This window comes from Cyanistes caeruleus, chromosome 7 (genome assembly GCF_971803275.1).
Source record: "Cyanistes caeruleus chromosome 7, bCyaCae1.hap1.1, whole genome shotgun sequence".
Classification (NCBI taxonomy): domain Eukaryota; kingdom Metazoa; phylum Chordata; class Aves; order Passeriformes; family Paridae; genus Cyanistes; species Cyanistes caeruleus.
In genome coordinates, this window is record NC_141707.1 from 10,082,753 (window position 1) to 10,096,252 (window position 13,500).

Consider the following 13,500-nt stretch of genomic DNA (forward strand, 5'->3'; position numbering starts at 1 on the left):
CTGTCTTTAATGTATACACAAGAGTTTGATGAGATGGTTGGGGTGCCTGAGATTCAGTGTCTGCATTAATGCTCATGCTTTCATTCTTTGTTGTAATGATTGTATTTTCATTTTATCTAAAAGGTAATAATTGCTGCTGGAGGGATTGCTTCTTTTAGTGTGTACTGTAGAGTATAAGAATCTCGTGTAGGAGACCAACAGCTCAAGAGGATTTTTTTATTGAAATACTTGTTTTGACTCATGTGCCAAGAGGCATCAACCTGAAGTCCCAAATATTCTGGCTATGCCATTTGATCTTTGAATTGTAATGTGCAAGGTGAACAGCAACACTGTGCTTACACTTTTTAAAATAATTTTGTGAATTTTGTTTCTCAAAATGAGACACAATTCAACACTTTCCCCACTCTCCTTTCTTCCCTCCTTTCTTCTCTCTCATTCTCTTTACATCTTTCTCCATATTCAACAAAAAAAAAATCAATCATGTGAATATTTTCGATAAAAATTTGGCTTTTTAGCATTTTTATTCAGCTGTAAAATTATTGTGAGAAGCTGGATATAGGTAATATTTGAGTATATTATACATACCATAGTGAATAGTTAATTTAATAAAGACAGGTGTAGGCAGAGTTGCCCATCTCCTTTATTACTTCATTTATATTTTCTTATGTTATTTTGTAGTCTGTTTCCACCAATAAAAGTGGTCACTGCTACACAATGCAAATTGTCTATTGTTCAGATTTTAGGCACTACAAGATTTAATTGATTAATTTAATTGAAGCGCATGAAACTAACAACATAAAAATGTTGTTTGCTTTTCAGCATTAGATTCTTAATTAGTGATTTGGCAGATAGGACAAGTAGGGAGGGTACTTCCTGATGGTGGATAATTCATTAAGCTGAGTGCCAACAGAAAATCTAAAATCCCACAACTGCCATTAATTAATTACCAGGAAATACCTGGCCCGGGTGGAGCGGGTCATTATGCTTGTATTCCTCGTAAAACTCTGGAAGGTGAAAAGAAATCAAAATAACATAGGCAAAGTATTGTGCAAAGCCAGTCCAGAGCCCCAGCTGTGTCCAGTCACTGGGGCTGTGTAGTGACACACACGGGCCACCACATCTGTCCTAGCGACAAGCACAGCTCAGAGACACCAAACCAAAACTTCACTTGGGGTTTAGCAGTGCACTGGTGTAACCAGGATTTGTGTTTACAGCAAGGTAGTGATTTTATGTTAATATTTGAGAAGAGTTTGGCTTCTTAATACCTCAAAGCAAAGGTATTCTGAATGGCCTAAGAATGTTTAGGCAGTGGTTTCTCCCCTAACACATTCACACAGGATAAAATTATCTTACAAAACATGTTGCAAGATATCAGGTTGCTAAGGCGTGTCTCTTGAGTTTTCTTTTATGTTGCAGCCTACAGTTGCTCATTTATAACTGTAAATTGCTTTACTAATAGAGACAAAAGAATACGTAGTCCTTGATAACAAATCATGTATTCATCACTTGGATTATTCCATTATTTTCCAATATATCAAAGGAAAAGAGAGGAAAAAACAGGTTTTTACCCCCTCAACTCTCCCTTTCCTGAGATGTCTGTGTAATTATTAACCAAAATCTTGTTTTTTCATTGAAATAGAATCTTTAGTCTAAGGTGTGGTGAACTTGTGATTTAGAGACTCCATGATTCTGAAATAGGTGGGCTGTACTACATTTATTTCTGCTCACAAGTCCAAGGAGGACCAAGCCCAGAGAGGCCTCTTTAGTTTCTTGCTAATGAGCATACTCATCCTGGTGACAATAAACCCAGGTAAATAAAATTGGGAACTGGTGCTGTTTCCTATTATCTCAAACTCTATGAAGATTTTTCTTTTATTTTGTGAATAGTTTGTTGCCTACCTGAGCATTTAATACAAGTAGGTTACAATTTACTCTTTTTTTAAAAAAATAATTTATTGGTTAATGTTATAATTGTCAGAGGAGATTTCCTCTCCCTTCTTCCCTCCTTCAATAGCAACTGAGAGTTAAATTTGGAAGGCACTCACAGGCACATAATCAGAGTTCAGCATTTCTGGTGCTTTGGGACTGTAAACCTATTTCAAGTTAGAGTAATAAAGGTTATTAAAGAGAAGACACATCTCATATCAGGAGAGATCATATATGCTGTTATACTGCTTAATTTCTTTCCATTTTTAAAACATCCCATTAGTGTGTGCAAACTCATTAAATACAGCAAATCCTGGAGTGTAATTTAGACAACAGGAACATTCTAAGTACTCAGGACTTTCACCTAAATTTTTATTTAATAAAAGTGGAGTTTGATGAGGATCTTGTGAGCTCAGTTTGTGTACACAAAGACTCTTCATACTGTTCAAAAGTAGATTTGACACAAAATTTGAATTTGCTTTAGCCAAGGAACATTTCCACCATTTTTCTTCAGCAGGCTGTGCAATAATTTTTTCCCACATCCTGACAGCATCAACACCTGGTGGGTGAACCCTGCAGTTTTTCCATCATTGGATTTTCAAAAGAATGTGTGTGCAGAGATAGGAAAGTCACTTTAGGCGGTGGTGCAGAAGGTGGAGACTCAAATGGGACTGAGAAAGAAAGGGGGAACTGTAGGAAGTGTACAGCAAAGTAGTTAATTTCCTTATATTTGTTAAATGCAGGAGTTCCCACACATTAATTTTGGCCAGACCTGTGTTACATTTTTAAGAACCCTTGAGGATCAGCTGATACCAGGCTGAGATAACTTATTGAGAGCCACTTTGCCTTTTCTTTAATAAAATAAATAAGATTTTTTTTTTCCCCCAAAATGCTGTGTCTCAGCAAATTTAACACCCTTAGGAAAAATAGGAATTCTAACATATCTTAAAAACCCCTGCCATGGTTATTCAATGGCAAGTTGTTTAGATTTAAACACTGTTCCCAAGGGACAGGAAGAAACTGCTGATAAGAAACAATGTAGTGCAATGGTAAAGATCTTATGATTGTGAGCTTTTCAGTGATCATTCTAATAATTCATGTACTTTCACAACAGAACAAAATATCTTGTACTTATAAATGAAGGGTGGATATTACTACATAAACTCCATACAATGCCTTTCAAGCTTTTTGTTTAGATGCTGTGTAAATACACAGCCCAAAACTCTCTGTCACTGAGATGAGTGGTAGAACTTCAAAGGGACAAAGAACATACCCACTTTATCTGATCTATCAAAGATACAATTGGACAATGAATACAGGAACATTTTTATTTTTTCAGATGTAAACCTAAGGACAAGAAAAGAATGTATTTTATTGCTCTATTTTCCCTTTGGGACACACCTAGGAAATATTATAGTGTATTTATTTTTTTTAAAGTGAAGATGGATTTTGTCTGCAACCAAATCCCATTCAGAAGATGCAGGCATATTTCTTTCCAGCTAGACAAATAAATTATATTTCTGCTGAAAAAGCTAATATTATATAGCCTGAAACTCATAACTGCTGATAGCCTTGTCTTAATCTTAGAGTCACCAAAGAGGTTGACATAATACAATTATTAGGAATCTTGCTTTTTGATGGAAACCACCTTTAGAAGTTCATATAAATAGAAAATAAAAAAAATCTGATAGTAATTGCAATACATTCTTAATGTGGAAAACTGACCAAATATTTGAAATTTCTTTGTTTCCTGGAAAATGTAGAGAGGGTTTGAATGCCATTTGAAGTAAAAAAAATAAAATTAGTTGTTCAGCTTAAGGCAATGTTTTATGTTATGCATTACAGAAAAATATATCCCCCAAGATTTTTGTAAACAGTATAAATTTTTTTTATAATTCCTTGTTCAAAGTTGCTTTGGCTTTACTCACAGCAATATGTTATGCCCTGATTACTTGGTTCCAGCCAAGTAATGGTGTAAAGGTTTTGCCAGCAGAGGCTCTGATTAGGTATTAGAAAAACATTTTCAGGGGAAGAGTGGTCAGGATTTGGAATAAGTTACTTGGGGTGGTAATGGAGTCCCTGTCCATGGGAGTGTTCAGGAACCATCTGGATGGAGCACTGGGATGGGGCTCAGGGGTGACTCTTGTGGGCTGGGTTAGGCTGATGGTTGGGACTGGGTGATAGTAAAGGAATCTTCCAAACTTTGATGATTCTTGTGTGGGATCTGTGTTGTGTGAAGGAAAAATGCAGTCCTTAATATGGAGTGATCAGATACTCTCTTGACATCCTTAAGTTTGTAAATGATGATTTGGCTGAATTAAAAACCTACTCTGGGTACCTGAGACTCTGAGGATGGAAAAGGCAGGTAGAAAGACTTGCTTTGTAACTTACTCTGTACAGCTACTGTTAGACCACAAAGAGTTTTTGCTGAGACAATAAACTGCAAAAGACCCTCAAATTGTTAATGGGAATCTTGGAATTGGAGTTCTTACAGATTGCATTGGTTCTCTTAGACTTTTATTTCATTATTGCGCTCTGAAGCTTACTAGGGAATTAGATAATATGTGCATTTTATTTATTATACTCCTTGTAATGCAATTATGTCTTTATGATTCAGTTTGCAAATATAACAGGGTGGGGTTTATAGGAAATTTCAGTTCAGCTTCCCATCTAAGTGTGTGGGAGGAATATGAGAGTATTATTTCAATTTTATATGTATTCTTATTCAGTACCTTTCCCATCATATTGATTTTGTACATTAAATTGTGCCTTAACTTGGTGCAAATGGTCCTGGCACTTAAAAGAGTCTCTGATTGTGAAGTTTTTAAGCTCTTTTCTTTAAATATACCTTTGCCAAGAACCTTTACTAAGCTTTTCAGCTTTAACTTTCTCTTCACCAGTATCACATACTTTTCTAGAAGTATTTATTCTCTAGCATAATTGATGATAAATGCAGTAAAATACTTGTTTCTTTTTTCTTTTAATAGTCGATAAAGATATATTCTATTTAAAGGACACATACTTAGAGTATGTCTTTCAAATAAAAGCATTTTTATGAAACTTAATTTTAGACCAGTTGTTTAACGTCTATCTAATACTGGGAGCTCTTGTACCTATCAAAGACCAGAGAATAAGAATAATTATGCTTTTAAAAGAATTGATTTCTCATCTCAGGCCTTCAAATTTACCCATTATCTATTCTCCACTGTAGGCCTGTGCAAAATAAGATGACAAATCAGTGTGTGTCGTGTATATCCAAGGTAACATAGGGTGGAACAAATGTGAAGTTTGTTCTAGTGTATCTCACTCTAGTGCCAAATTTCAGCTGATAGTTGTTTTTCGGATTTTGTTATTTTTATTGGAATCTACAGTGTTAGCAAGTGGCAGGCCAATCAGAACACACTGGGGGTATCTGGGTATATTTCTAAGAAAAACATTTTTGTCTTCAGCACCTTTACTTGCACTGAAAAACATGAGAATGCACAAATCTGGAGTTTCAGACCTTGGGGTGCTTGCAGAGTTGTAAGTCATGGCTTGTATTGTTTTCATCAGTGAACCAGAAAACCTGAACACACATATCATTTGCACATGTCAAGACAATGTCAAGGCATAGTTCCATTTACTAAAAGAAAATAATAAAACACTTTATTAAATTCAATTCAGCCAACAATTTTTAATGAATTGTACTATTTTTATACATTTTTAATGTATAAAATACTAGCTATTAAAAAAAAAAAGGTTTCTGTGGCTTGAAATAATTTTCTGTTCTGCAAATTAAGTATGTTTTTCATTACTCTCTCTGTTATACTGCCTTCCAATTCCACTGTCCTTTTCATCTACTATTCATAACTCTTGTCTGAAGGAACTCTGCTTGCTTTAAAGACAATTGCAATTGTCTGGTATTACTTCTGACTTTTAAACAAAGCCAAGCAGTAGCCTTTCTCCTTCCAAAACACCATTGTATTTATTGTATGACAAATTATATGTATTAACAAAACTTCAGGACTAATCTGGAGCTCTATTCCACAGGATTATGGGGATGCATATGCGCGTCAAAGTTAATCTCACTGGAAATAAAACAAGCAGAAGTCTTCATGTTATATTAGCCTTTTAGCTCAAAGTGAAAAAATTATGATGATATTTCTGAGAAGATAAAAAGATTGTACCAGCTTACATTTGTAAGGACTAAAGTGATCATGGCACTAGTTCTGCCTGAGAATTAAGTTCTCAAAGTAGACTCTAGCCATAAGGATAACTTACCACAAAATACAATCATCTTGAAGACATGACAGAATGAAAGCCAAATGTCAGAAGTTAGAGAACAAATATTTAATTTCTGCTTCTTAATTTTCATTAGCTGAACACTGCATTGGAAGTGAAGAGGCAGCTGCTCTGAACTGTGGATGTTCTGGAACAAGATACAGAAACCTGTCACTTGCGTCAATGTACAAACCCCTCTGGTTTCAGCAACAAAAGTGAGTATTTCCTACATCAGCTTGAAATTTGAATGATTGGACTCTGTACAGTTCTTGCACAAGGTTTACAGAGCTGTTTTTAAATAGCATAGAAACTGTCATGTTCTTGCTGTTATTTAGTTTGTTCTGGCTGTATAAAACATCATTATCAATGCTTCATCCAAAACCAGAACCTAATTTTTCCTCCCTGACAGTATTTCTGATTCTAAATAGCTAATTACTTATTCAGACTACAGAGGCTTCCATTAAGGTGTTACAATTGTTATTGAATGTAATTGAAGGGTTATTCAATGTAATTGAAGAGCTCCACTTCTCAGGCATTTTGACAAATGCCTCCAATGTATGTGACTAACACTTGGATGAGAAGCAGTGGAAATCTTTGATTTTGGGACAGATTCCTTCTTGATACGAAAAGGATCTGCAGCATTCACTGATGATCTCACAACTGACACATGCCCCATCCTTTTGTTCATGTTCTCTTGTTTTACTTCATCAGTTATGTCACTCTTCAGCGCTTTTCCTATTGCATTCTCTTCACTTTTCTTATCTCTTTCCACATTTGTTTCCTTGTGGCATTGCCTCATTCAGTACATTACATTCTCTAAGCTTCTTGACAGCTTCTAGATTAATTTCTTTTCTTTTCCTTCTACGAAAAGGTTTTGTTTAGCCTTTGATTTATTTTCCTCTTGTGCCAGTTACTTTCCTGCAATTTCAGTTATACAGTCCTCTTGCAGTGGCATTAACAATTCCCTGCCCTAATTGGTTTGCACACAATTAGGATTTTTTAGTCACTTTCTGGGATTTTGTATTCCTCTGTTTCTAGTGTTGCTTATTAAATCTGGACTTAAATTCATGTTAACCTTAAATGCAATTGGTTCAGGGTAAGCATGAGTTTTATGTATGCTAAAATTTTAAATATACCAAGGGAATCAATCTAATCAAAACTTATTTTTCAAATTATTTCTTCAGCATGCTACTCTAGGCTCTCTATCTCTCTTCACCAACACACACCCATATATTTATATATAAATATAAAAAGCACCCATTGCTTTTTATAATTTCTGTACTTCATAGAAAAAAAGAGGATCGTTTCCCATGCCACTTGTACTTTTAGCATAAATTATTGTTACAGGATAGTTTTTGAGACTGGCCAAAGTAGGTACAGATCTTGTGCCAAAAACAGGGAAGAAATATTTCCTCCATGAAATTCTTTTGATTGCTAGAGAATTACTTTGAACTCTTGGATCTTAAAAATCTTTATTTCCACTGTTCTAAGTTATATATTAGTGCTGTAATTTTTCTAGGCTTATTAGAAGTTCTATTTCAATGTTTAAGGCATTTGTCATTTTAAAGATTAGGAAAAAAGCATATCCAACCAAATATGTGAAAATATAGAAATATTTGTCCTTTTTTTTTTCTATTGTGAAAATCCTACTATTTGAGTAAAATTGTCTGAAATTAATGAATTTATTCAAAGTCAATACAACTTTCAGAGGATGCAGATTTAGTTTGACTTGTGACCCGAATAAAGGGAAACCTTTTTCCTTCAGAACTTATTACAGTAGTTTACTGTCAGTGAAGTAAATACTTTACATTTTCTACAGCCTTAAAAATAACATCACGATTAATATTAAGATAGTGTACTTTTCCTATAAAATATCATTTATAGAGAAAGTGACACCTTTAGGAAGGCTTAGTAAATTAATTAGAATTTATAATCTAAGTTTAAATTCAAATAATATTGTCAACTTTCTTATGATGAGTACAAATTTATATTTTAAATAGGAATTACAGAGAGAAGTTAATTTTCAGAAGTGAATGATTCTGCACAGTAAACCAATCCATATATATTGCCTGAAACTTCCTGAGTAGAACACACCAAGTTTTATGAATAACTTTTGTTTCTTTAATTTTTAAAATATTGTGGAATTTTTTTAATCTTTATTTATTTTTATCTAATTGTAGGGCAGGTGTCAATGCAATGCAGAAGCTGAGGAAAGAGGTAAATATTCTTTTTAGTTGTAGACATGGAGTTTAATCTATGGAAGGAACAGTTCCACCTTTTCATGCTCTGTTTCCTCACTCTGGAGATGTACTAGACCAGACCAGTCATGGCTAAAAATGGCACTAAATTTGGAATCTCTGCTAGAGTTCACCCTAGTTATTCTGAGGTACAACTGTTTATTAGAAAATGTGCTGCTCTCAAATTCTTCATTGCATTAGGTAGAACAAATTATTTTTCCCCAGAATTAGGTTTTTCTTCCGTAGTGTTTATTGCGTTCTGGTTTTGTGGTTTTTGGTTTGTATTCTAAGTTTTGGAAGAGGAACTAATGATTTTATTACTACAGAAAACAAATTTCAGCAATTTTAATGCAACCATCGTTTTTGGATTTGTGTCTGATTTTAGTTTTTGTCATTTTTCCCTTTCTCATTGAATTTTCACAGTGTGGGACACACACCATACAGTAAGCTATAACTGCAAATCCCAGGGAAAGGCAGGGCTAATAAGGAATAAACACAGCATCCTGATAGGAAACAGTGCTTCATAGACAGAAACGTCCTTCTAGATTGATACTGGACAAAGAAAATTTGTAGTGCTTAAATTTAAAACCAGTTTCTAGCAGGCCAGTTGTCTTCTTCCTGCACTGGGCTGTATCTTGTCATTTTATGTGCTAATCTCATCTCAGTTTCCATTTGGTGTTTTATGCATGGCAGTGAAGTCACATTGGCAGTACTTTAACTGGCACAAGAAGGCAAAAGTCAAATCTTCCCTGTTCCAAGCTGTAGTCCCTAAAGACAGGAACTTTGTGTCCTGTGAGGCAGGAGCCGTGTTCAGTCACAGAGGTGCAGGTAAGAAATCTGCTGGCTCAGTAGGACAGCAGAGCAAGCAGTAAAATATATGGTAAAGTCAGCCCAACTGCAACCTTAGAGTCCCTGTTGTTAAGGTGGACTGACCCTATTTTCTTCAGCAAAAGTAAAACTGCTGCCTGTGTGCTTGTGCTGTCTGAGAAACTGAGTGAGTATTTCAATGCAGAGAGACAAACACGCCTCTTTGGTGCCTGGAAGCCATAATCTGTGTGAGGGGCTTTGTGCTGAAGCCTTGCAGGGCTAATCCTTAATGGGAATATCTGGCCCAGAATACAAATTAGGTGCTGCTCCACTGCTTTGGCTTCGGTTGTGAGCAGTGTGTCAGCTGCAAAAAGAACTGATTTATACACCTCTACTACTGCCCTGAACAAGGCATAATGAAATATGTTAATTGGAGCTCCCACTTAATTTAATGAGATTTCCCAGAGGGAGTGATAGCCCATGAAGGCACCACTATTTTTTGTGTGCTCAGTCTGATGTTTCTTAAGGCTACTACAGGATCCATAATGGAGATACATTAGCAGCTAGCAGAATTAGGATTCCCATGTATCCTGAGGGGTCTTCAATTCTCTACAGGTTCTCAGTGTAGGCAGGAAGGCCTTAGCAGGGTTCACATGAAGCAAAAGTAGACATGCTCTGAAGAAAACCAGATGATGAAGACAATTCTGAGAATGTGTTCTAGAGTGAATACAACTTTGTGTTTGTTTGTAATATGAGTAACCATGAAGGGATAAAAAAAAGGGCCTGAATGAGAGCTATTGTTAGCAAAAGAAAAACTCACTGTAGAATAGGAAAAAACAACTAAAGAACCAAAACGAATGAAGAAACAAAGAGTAAGCAGGTGCAGAAAAAGAAAAATAAAAAAGAAGTAGTTTATTTAAACATTTTAAATTTTGAAAGTAAATCTGTTTCCTCATTGTTCTGAAGAACCAGAACATAATTACACTGATTTACTGTCCTCTATGGTGCTTTTGACTGCTAAGTTGCAACAGAAACTGAGTAATTTTGCCGATGAGAGGGTAATTTTCCTCTAATTTTAAATTTTCTCATTTTTCTTTACCTGTTTTTTAATGGGCATTTACTTTTTTCTCACTTAGGCAGCTTTAGGGACTTTAAGTTTTAGCCTTAAAAATTAATACTGCAATGAATTCCATTGTCATTAGTAAAACAAGGAATCATTTAGAAAACCCAAACAAAATCCAAGGCACAGGGGAGTTAGACATATATAGTAAGAATGGGCTTCTGTCATGGTGAACTTATACTTGGAAGGGACCAAATAATAAGAGAAATGTTATTATCTCATTTAAGAATGTGGGATGAAGAACAGAGCAATGATGTGACTTGACTAATGGTGTAGATCTGAGCTGGGAACAGAATCCAGACTGCCTGACTCCCCAGGCAGAGCATTAAACAGATTGCCTTTCTCTCCTCCTTGAGAAATCAGTGAGGGCTACCTGTTTAACAGCCTGGATTTGATTAAATATACACTGTATATTTGATTAAATGAATTGACTTTTATCACAATGATGGTATTTTCTAAAAAAATCTATAGTGAAACTCACTAGTTATAAATTATTTCTAGTTTCAGTGTGTCACTACTGTAACGATGCTTCTTTCTAATCAAAGTGACTGTATCATGTCAGAAGACACTGGTGTTTATCTTTCAGGGAATAAGCACCAGAAAATGCTGCACAGGATTTCTGTTCTTTCTAAGCAGCCCTTGTTAACATTTAACCCTGAAACACGTGGTCCAAGTCTGAAGGAGCAAAAATAAATCTGTTGCCTCAAAAAATGGTTTTAAATATATACATAAAAGTCTATTTTTGGAGGGCTTAGTACTATCTAGTGTGTACTGCAGAAAACAACTTTGAAATCAACCACGGTGATGTAGCAGCACATGTCCTAAAGAAATGTTCTTACAGTTTACCTCTATGAAATATATTCTTCATTTGTTAATTAGAATCCCAGCCCTGCTGGAGGCTGAACTGGGTAGACTTCAGTCTGAGAGGAACACAACTTGGTAAAAGCAAATTACTTAAACTAATCAATGTTTAGAACAAACTACAACTCTCAAAAGAAAAGAAATGTTGCTTAACTCTATAGAAGGTGCATAGAAAAGTGGATGGTTGGATCTGTAAGAAATGGGGATTAAAGTGGAACTTTCTGTACTTGGTAACTGTGACAAAAGCTGGAGCTTGCACATTATGTATTCCCAAACATGTCTCTAAGTTATCTTTAATGAATGCTCTTCTCATTAATTTAAATGCTGCTAACATGAAGCTAGCAATAAGATAATTGAAGAAGTTCTTAATTTAGAAACAGGCTCTCTGGTTATTCCACATGAAGTAGCAGAGCTATAAATCATTAAATTCACGACAGAGATATGAGTTTTCAGATATACATTTAACAGCACTGGGGAGGAGGGGTAGGGGAAGAAAAGAGAAGTACTCACTCCTCTTTCAAGGAGGAAGGTGACCATGGGTTTGAAGGACTATAAATTTATTTTTCTAAGGCCTACTGTCTTCTAACAGAGACTTTATATTCACGGTAATGAAAACTTTTGGGGCAGGAGCAGTCCTTTTGTTTTGTCCTTGAGGGTAACAAAGTTCTGGAGCAATAAATTAGGGGACTACAGGAATTCACTAGGAAGAACACTGGGGAGACACTAAAATGAATGCAGGTAATACATCATTTCAAAGTCATTAAAGCAAAGGAGAAAAATGCCTTCCTCCTTCTGCTGGTGAATTCAGGAACTTTCTATATTTGTTGCTAGGACACCTGCCATCCAAAACTTAGCTTTGTGCAGAGGGTTGCCTCTCTTCTCATTTATTTGGATAGTTTTCCTTGGATTCAATCCTGAGTTTGCTGTCAGTTAACTCTAATTTCCATTTTAGCAGATATGTGAGAGTGACCCAGCATTGTAAAGCAGCTCATGTTCAAATATTTTACTGTAAAAATTTTTAGGGACGTTCAGAGGCTTCAATACAAAACCATAAAACCTGCTTCCTTACTGGAGTTTGCTCCACAGCATTATGAACTGGAGATTATAACTTCTACCTCTATGGTGGCTGAATTTAGCTGGCATTGCTTTTGTGGCATTTTATGTCAATCTTGTAGAGAAATGATTGAATTTATCACTTTGAAATATTTTAGCAGAAGGAGGCTTTATAATAAGTGATAGGAACATGTAACATAGTGAATTTCTACCTCTGTGCATCAAAATCAACACTGTAGTGACCTCTTTAAAAAGGTTTAAAATTAGAACAACTCTGAATTTTCTTTGGGTTTAAAACAAGAAAAAACCCCATACTTCTGTCATTTGTTCTTGTAGTAACGCAAGGAAAAAGAGATCAATATAAATCATGCGTGATGCAAAATAACTGAATTTCAGAAAATCTGGCTTTTAGCCTGGCTTTGTATGACCATATTTGTCTAATACAAATAATTTGAAATTTAATATTGTACTGAAACTACATTCTTAATTGCATAGTTCCTTGTGTCTAAGGAAAAAAATATCTCAAATTAAAAAATAACAATGAAAAAGTCAGGCTCAATGTCATTAATTTAATATCCAAATGTAAGAAGCCTATGGATAGTAAACTGATATTTTAATGTACTAGGATATGTAAGGAAGCTCTTATCCTGGCCATCTGTACCTAAATTGGTTTTGGAATATTCAGTTTTATCTTTAGGAGCCTGGTCCATCAGCTGCCCTCAGCCAAGCACTGCTGACTGAACACTGTGTGTGCATGTGCAGGTGGGTACAACTCTGACCATTTAAATACGGCTCTAAAGGTTTTCTTACATCATCAGGGGAAGGAGTAGAAAAGAGATTTTTTTCTGTGCCATTTAATGATACTGCCATGGAACAATGTAGTTCAAATGTACTTCTGGCCATCCCTCATGGTGCTGGCTGGAGCTGAGAGAGGAGAAGTCCTCCTGTAGCAGCAGGAGTTCCACTCAGTGCTTCGTTAGAGACTTGGTTGTGGAGCCAGTGTAAAAAGGAGATGTGGTACAAGGTTCTCAGCTAGGTAACAGGAGGGAGAAGACAATCAGGTTGTTAAAACTGAGTCCTTGATGTGCTGGCTGGTGCTCCAAAGACGGAAAATTTAGGAAAAACAGATGGAAAGACTATTTTGAAAGCCACTGTGGTTTTAGCCAGGGCACTGTCAGGTAGGAGCCCTCCCTCCTGCATGCCCACTGTGTAGAAATTAGACCCCAGTAGGAATCT

General features: G+C 35.7%; 1 protein-coding gene across 45 annotated transcripts in view; it reads left to right on the top strand.

The window, feature by feature from the left end:
- Nucleotides 1-13,500, top strand: part of LOC111931910 (uncharacterized) — a 130,681-nt gene that overhangs the window by 101,748 nt on the left and 15,433 nt on the right. For 23 of the 45 annotated variants that reach the window (XR_015289452.1, XR_015289476.1, XR_015289455.1 and 20 more), the window contains 3 exons: nucleotides 6,284-6,401; nucleotides 8,367-8,403; nucleotides 12,950-13,026. The gene's annotated coding sequence lies outside the window, so the exon portion shown is untranslated. The remainder of the gene's footprint in view (nucleotides 1-6,283; nucleotides 6,402-8,366; nucleotides 8,404-12,949; nucleotides 13,027-13,500) is intronic. The other 22 variants (XR_015289474.1, XR_015289479.1, XR_015289473.1 and 19 more) reach the window with 3 other exon arrangements.